The sequence below is a fragment of the Callithrix jacchus genome, chromosome 12 (assembly GCF_049354715.1).
Source record: "Callithrix jacchus isolate 240 chromosome 12, calJac240_pri, whole genome shotgun sequence".
NCBI classification, from domain to species: Eukaryota; Metazoa; Chordata; class Mammalia; order Primates; family Cebidae; genus Callithrix; species Callithrix jacchus.
In genome coordinates, this window is record NC_133513.1 from 102,078,981 (window position 1) to 102,086,326 (window position 7,346).

Here is a 7,346-nt window from a genome sequence, read left to right on the forward strand (position 1 = left end):
TTGTGTTTTTTAAAGACAATGTTCATTGTAGTCATCTCTTCATCGCTCTAAGACAATCTTTGCCAATCTTTGCATTGGTAGAAAAGTAAGTAAGTGGACTCCACACGTGCGTATCTCGGTGGTGGAGCAGGCTCCAGCGTTCTCCTCCGCAAGTGGGCTCCGTGGCCAAGCGGCCCCATCCCCACCACCTGTGATCACATGCAGAGGCCTAGAGGGGTCGCCGCCCAGGTCCCACCAGCCCGCGAGGCAGAGGATGGCAGCCATCCCCTCCAGCCGCTCGCTCGTGGCTACCCACCACTACTACCAGCACCGCCTGGGTTCCACTTCCAGCAACAGCTCCTGCAGCAGTACCGAGTGCCCCTCGGAAGCCATTCCCCACCCCCCGGGTATTCCCAAGGCTGACCAGGGTCACTGCAGGGCCAGCTTCTTTTTCGGGAGGTCCACCCTCCAGTTCATGGCCACGGTACAGGAGTCCGCGGAGCACGTGGAACACCCCCCCCCCGCCCCACCCCGGGCCTCCAGCAACATGACCACCTGTGGCCTGGCTCCACCCGCCCCAAGGAAGCAGCCCGGTGGTCAGTCTGGCACTGCCAGCACTGGACCCCCGTCCTGACCTGAGGGGTGACCACCAGCCCCAGGTTTGCGGACACGCTGGGCCACCAGAGCCCCTCCTGCCCCCGCCCCACCCTGCACCTCCCCACCCCGTAGACTAGGTGGCTGCAGCAAGCAGACCTCCACATCCACATAGCAGACACCAAAGAAGAGTGAGGGCCCTCCACGGCCCGGTCTGACCCAGCTTCAGCACCTAGGAGGTTTCCTGACACCTGGAACTGTGCACCTGACACAAGTGGAAAATAAACTCCAAGCAGAAAGGGAGGGGAGGGGAGGGGAGGGGACAGATTTTCAAATTGGGATATGGTGATAAAGATAAATATAGAAACAATATGAGGCATTAGACATGAGGGACTAGACATAAACATATACATATGCAAATACGGATGTCCACGTTTCCCCTTCTGTTTCCAGCTTTGTGCAATAAAGGATGTAAAATCTCTAGTAAAGGAGAGAAATGTGTTTGCATTCCTGCTCTGCCAAGTATTAGCTGTGCATCCATTACTTAATTTACATGAACCCCTCCCCCAGCATTTGTAGAAAGTTTATCATGGTGGCTGTTTCAGAGGTTTACTTGGGAAATCAGCATAAAGTTCCCGGAGTAAAGATCTTTCACTAAAATTGCAGCCTCCACAACTTCCTCCTCCTCATTATTTCTTTTACTTTTCTCTAATTTCTTTCTTTTCTTTCTTTTTTTTTTTTTTTAAGAGAGGATCTTGCTCTGTTGCCCAGGCACAAGCTGATGTGTAATGGCCCAATCTCAGCTCACAACAGCTTCCACCTCCCTCACTGGCTCAAGCTATCCTCCTACCTCAGCCTCCTGAGTGTCTGGGTTGTAGGTGGGCACCACCACCCCTGGATAATTTTTCTATTTTCTTTAGGGACAGGGCCTCACCATGTTGCCCAGGTGGTCTGGAACTCCTTACCTCAAGGGATCCACCTGCTTCAGCCTACAGGCATGAGCCACCATGCCCGACTCGCATTATTTCAAGAAATAAAAAGTAGAAACCCTCATGCACATAATCAAAATGTGAGTCTCCAAGAATCCATTGTGACAGTGAGGGTGAAGATGCTGTACTCTGCAGTTCCTAGTCAAGGGTGTTCAGGGTTCTTTCCCCACAAAATTCGTCTCTGTTTCCAGAATTTACACTTCATTTATTTCCCTGTCTGGTTTCTCAACAATATTTTTGGAGCGTGTTAACTAAATGGCAATATCACACTCTGAATCAAAGAATTTTTTGAAAAAATGAGTGCCCCTGTATTGCGGCAGTTTCATGTTATGAGTCACGATAATATGCAGATGATCTATCCACAGGGAGTGCCGCTCTCACCATACAAATGTCACCAAAAAGTTACCCATTTCTTACTAACACTGCACCTGCTTTCCACTTCCCTGAATAAAGATTCTACAATTTCATGATGACTTATATTTCATTTAGTCCCAAAGTGATAATCTGAATGACCCTGTTTTTTTGTTTGTTGGTTTGCTTTTGTTTGGTTTGGGTTTTGCTTTTTTTTTTTCCCTGTATTTTACTTTGTCTTAAAAAGAAAAAAAAATATATTTTTTTTAATAAAAAAGACAAAGCTCAGTTAAACCACTTTAATTTGGTATTTTTATATCAGTAGCTACGTTTGAAAATACAATCCCTGCTTTATTCTCTGGAATAGATGGGACTCTGAGAAACTGGCTCTAAATTCTATAGGACAAATGCTTCCACCCCATGCTTACATGATAGAAATCGACAAATAAGCAGGATACAAATGACTCCATAATATCATCTCAATTTGTCATGGACTTGTTATTTATAGCATATTTCCCTCCTTAACTAAAGTTTTAGTCTCTAATACAAAACAATTTCTGCCTGAGAGGACCTCATTTTACTCAAATGGGGTAAGTGGGACCTAAAAGATGTTTGGTGGCTAAGGGAGCTAGCCTGGTGGTTACATTTTGTTAGGATCCGTTCAGCAGTCATGTATTGAATATCTACTTCATGCTGAAAACTAAACCTTCCCTGATGGTGAATCTCAGTGTGGCCAGCACTTGGGGCTCCACTCATGATAGGTCACAATTCACCATCTGGAAGTCACTCTCCAGGCTTGGTCTTTGAAAGGCAGGAACAGATACCTTTTATTTTCCTTTTGATGTTTTGCTGCTTGTGAGACTCCTTTTTTTATTATTTTTACAAATTTCATAATAGGATATCAAGTGAGTACTGAATATTATAGGAAAAAGCAAGGTATTGTACCTATTTATTTATTAAGAATGCAGATTATTTACTGTGTCTTGCACCAACATCGTTCTCCAAATTCAGCACCCAGAAACAATCACCTTTATTTTTTTTACTTTTTTATTCACATACTTATTTTAAATATCATTTCTATTTATAGTTATTCAATACAATCCTCAGCTCAAGAAGTCAGCTCTGCTGAGTAACACTAACTCCAATTAATATAAATTATAACTTAAGCCACTGAATGGTGAGAGCAAGAACAGATAGAGGAGAGTCTTACACAAGCACCTGGCATTTTGTTGTTACTTTCCTTCTCTGGAATCATGCTTGGATTCATCATTAGAAACAAACAAGGGCCAGGCATGGTGGCTCACACCTGTAATCCCACCACTTTGGGAGGCCAAGGCAAGCAGATCACCTGAGATCAGGAGTTCGAAACCAGGCTGGCCAACGTGGTGAAACCCTGTCTCTACTAAAAATACAAAAAATCACTCAGGCATGGTGGCATGTGCCTGTAGCCCCAGGTACTAAGGAGGCTGAGAGGCAGGAGAATTGTTTGAACCCAAGTGGCAGACATTGCAGTGAGCCAAGATCATACCACTGCACTTCAGCCTGGGTGACAGAGTGAGACTGTCTCCAAGGAAAAAGAAAACAAACAGGGAAACATGGCCTTATAACACCCTCCCTCAATCTCCATTCCACTCTCACACTTAACCCAAATTTTCTTCCAGATATTTTTTCCAACTTTCCTTCTCAGTTCCACCTTGTCTCTGGTTCTTAGTCTTCATATCAAAGTTTTAATGAACAACAGTCAGTGTATCAGAAAGGCCATATTGTTTAGAAGGTAAGTACATGGTCTTTAGATTCTGAAAATGTGGTGGGAATCCTAAGGGTGATCTTGAAAATGTTGTAAGTTATATACCCTCTAAAATCATGACAATATACCTACCTTTCAGGACTGCTGTGAGAAAAGTCTATAAAAAGCACCCAGAATAGGTATAAAATAAATATTTTGAAGTTTCCTATAGTAAAACACTGTTGCTGAACATAAACCAATAAAAACAAGTAGTTGTTGAAAGTAGCAATAAGTTCTGATGATGGCAGACATATTGGCTATCAGTACCCACCCTGGCTTTCTCTTCTAACTTTGACATTGATTTGTTACTCTTGATCGAGAAAATCTCTCTGTCTGTTGATTGGTTAGTTCGATTTTGGGTTGTGCTACTATCTCTGAAAGACAGAATAAGATATTTATTTATGACTGTGCCAGGTACTGGTACCTTTGCATTAAAGATGTTTCTAGAGGAGAGGAGAAGTGCAAAATTGTTAGGACATCAGACGTTCACTCCATAAAGACAAACAGGAGGACTCTGCAGTTTGCTAGATGAGAAATCTTGAGCAAGTGAATTAACCTCTTTAAGTCTCATCTGTACAATGGGAATATTAGGAATGCCTCTTACTTTGTAGGATTTTGGTGTAAATTAAATGGAAAAATTCATGTAAAGGAGGTGCTTTAATGCATTTGGAAGCCCTCATTTTTTTTCTATGACGATTATGGTGATAATGGAGATGATTATGATGATGATGTCATGAACTGTCAAAAAGTATTAACGTATCACATAGGCTTGGAGAAGTCCTTCTTTGGTACGGTCCTGCAATTTTGATTTTTAATTAAGGAGCTTACTTCTGCCATTGCTATGGATAATTAATCAGACTACTGATAATGACATATAGTGACTTATTTTTCTACTAGAAAATAATTGGATCTGTCACCAGTTAATTATAACATTAGTTAAATACTTTGGAAGGTCATTAGAAGTAAACCATGGAATACCTACTGCATTTATTTGGAATATTTCTGTGGATTGCAGATGATGATAGCCTCTGCATAAAATTAGTCATTTATGACTTCAAATAATGCCTCCATCCTCTGAGACCCCACATAAAATGAAATGTGAGTAATATAACAGTACAAAGGACAAAGGAGATGAATGTTTGCTATAGCTCTTTTTAAAAATAATCTTCATGTGGCACACAGGGGACATTATCAAACCAGGCTATTAGAGTAGATAAATATAAACTTCAGTTATACACCAGAGCTTTTTCAGTGTGCCTTTATGTTCCTATCTCTTCCTTTCACATGGCTGTACAGTCCATAACGCATGAGCCTAGCCCACATCCTCTGGAGACATAGTGGTGCAAACAGTACCCTAGCTGACAGGTAAATTACAGAGCAGAGATAGCCATAGCAGCACTGTTTTCAGGGCAGCCAAATAAGATCTAGCTAATTCATCAATTCGGAATGGTTTCCGATAGCCATTCACAAAACCTTCCAACACTGCAATGTGTGCTCTATACTCGATTTATCAGATAACAGTACCGTGCTTAAGAAATTGAATGATATCTGGCCTAGCTTCATGTTTTTTTATACTAGCACCTAATAAAATAGGAAACAAACACATACAAATATTTGCAAAATAGGGTCAAAACTGTGTTGTATTTTTTTCATATTTACATTTTTAAATTAATGTTTTAATTTAATAAAAAATATGACTTCATAAAATAATCATAGGATTAATTAAAAACAATTTCTAGTGCAATTTAAATAGTGTGAAGATTTTTATATCCTCTTTGGAAAAATGTCTATTCAAATCCTTTGCTCATTTAAAATTGAGTTATTTGTCTTTTTATAACCGAGTAGTGAAAGTTACATATAGTTTCTGGATATAAGTACCTTAACACGAATGCATGATTTGTAAGTATTTTCTCCCATTTTGTACGTTACCTTTTCACTTTCTTGATGGTATTCATTGAGTACACAAGTGGTTAATTTTGATGAAGCCCAATGGACCTACTTTTTGTCTTATCTTAGAAAACATTATATAACCCAAAGTATAAAAGATTTATTCCTATGCTGTCTTCTAAGTGTTATATAGCTTTTACACTTACATTTACATATTTGATCTATTTTTAGATAAATTTTATATATGGTTTGAGGTAGGATATGAATGCACTCATTAGCTTGTGAATAGCATGTTGTTTCTGCATAATCTATTGAAAAAAAAACCATTATTTCCCTATTTAATTGTCTTGGTACACAGGTCAAATATCAGCTGATCAGATATACAGGGATTTATTTCTACTTTTTTTTTTTCTTCTTCTTGAGACAGAGTATTGCTCTGCTTCCCAGGCTTGTGTGCTGTAGCACAATCACAACTCACTGCAGCCTTGATCTTCTGGCTCCAGCGATCCTCTCACATCAGCCTCTGGGGTATTAACTGGAGATAGCACACGACATCATACCCAGTTACTTTTTAAAATTTTTAGTAGAGATGCGGTCTCGCTATGTTGCCAGGCTGGCTTCAAAGTCCTGAACGCCAGTGATCTTCTTGCCTCACCCTCCAAAACTGGTGGGACTACAGGCATGAGCCACTGCAACCATCTATTTCTGGATGCAGAAACAGATACACCCAAAAATTTATTTCTGGACTTTTAAATCTGTTCCATTAATTTACATGTCTACCTTCTATTGGCAGCACGCTGTCTTTATTACCATAGATGGGTGATAAGTTTGAAGTTAGGAAGTATGAGTCCTTCAACTTTTTTGTTCTGTTTAAAGATTGTTTTGGTTTTTCTAGGACTCTTGAATTTTCATATGACTTTTGGGATCAGCTCATCAAGTTCTCACAAAAAGGAATCTGAGATTTTGATAGACAGTGTGTTAAATCTGTCTATGTGTTAGATCAATTGAGGAAGTATTTCCATAGTATCAGTTTTCCATTCAATGAAACTAAAATCGTCTTCCATCTACTTGAATCATCTGTAATTTCTTTCAACACTATTTTGAAAGTTTTAATGTACACCTTATATACTTATTGTCTTAACCTTATTACTAAGAAATAAGTTTGATATTACTGTAATCAGAATTGTTTTTTTAATTTCACTTTCAGATTGCCCATTGACAATGTATGGTAATAGAACTGATTTTTGGAAATCAATCTTGCAACCTTAATGAACTCGTTTGCTACTTCTAATTGTGTGTATACAGCAAACCTTAGAATTATTCTATACACAAGATCATGTGGTTTATAAATAGAGAACACTTTTTATCTCCTTCATAAAGGGGATGTCTTTTATTTCTTTTTCTTCTGTAAATGCACAAGAAAACTCCCCCAGTACAATGTCGAATAGATGTAGTGGATGTTTTTCTCTTTTCTTGTATTGATCTTAGGAAGAGAACACTTAGTCATTCACTGTTACATATTATGTTACCTGTTTGTTTATATAGATGTCCTATATCTGGTTGAGAAATATCACTTCTATTTATAGTTTACTTAGTGTTTTAATTTTTTTGTAAAATAGTGTTGTGTTTTTGTCAAATTAATTTCTTGCATCTATTCAGATGATCTTATGGGATTTTTTCCCCCTATTAGTATGGTGTATCACTTTGACTGATTTTTGGATGCTAAAGAAAAATCTTGCATTTCTGAAATAAACCTCACT

General features: G+C 39.2%; 1 pseudogene; it reads left to right on the plus strand.

Moving 5' to 3' along the window:
* Window positions 1-253: 253 nt before the first annotated feature.
* LOC100408818 (pancreatic progenitor cell differentiation and proliferation factor pseudogene) lies at window positions 254-613 on the plus strand (annotated as a pseudogene).
* Window positions 614-7,346: the final 6,733 nt, after the last annotated feature.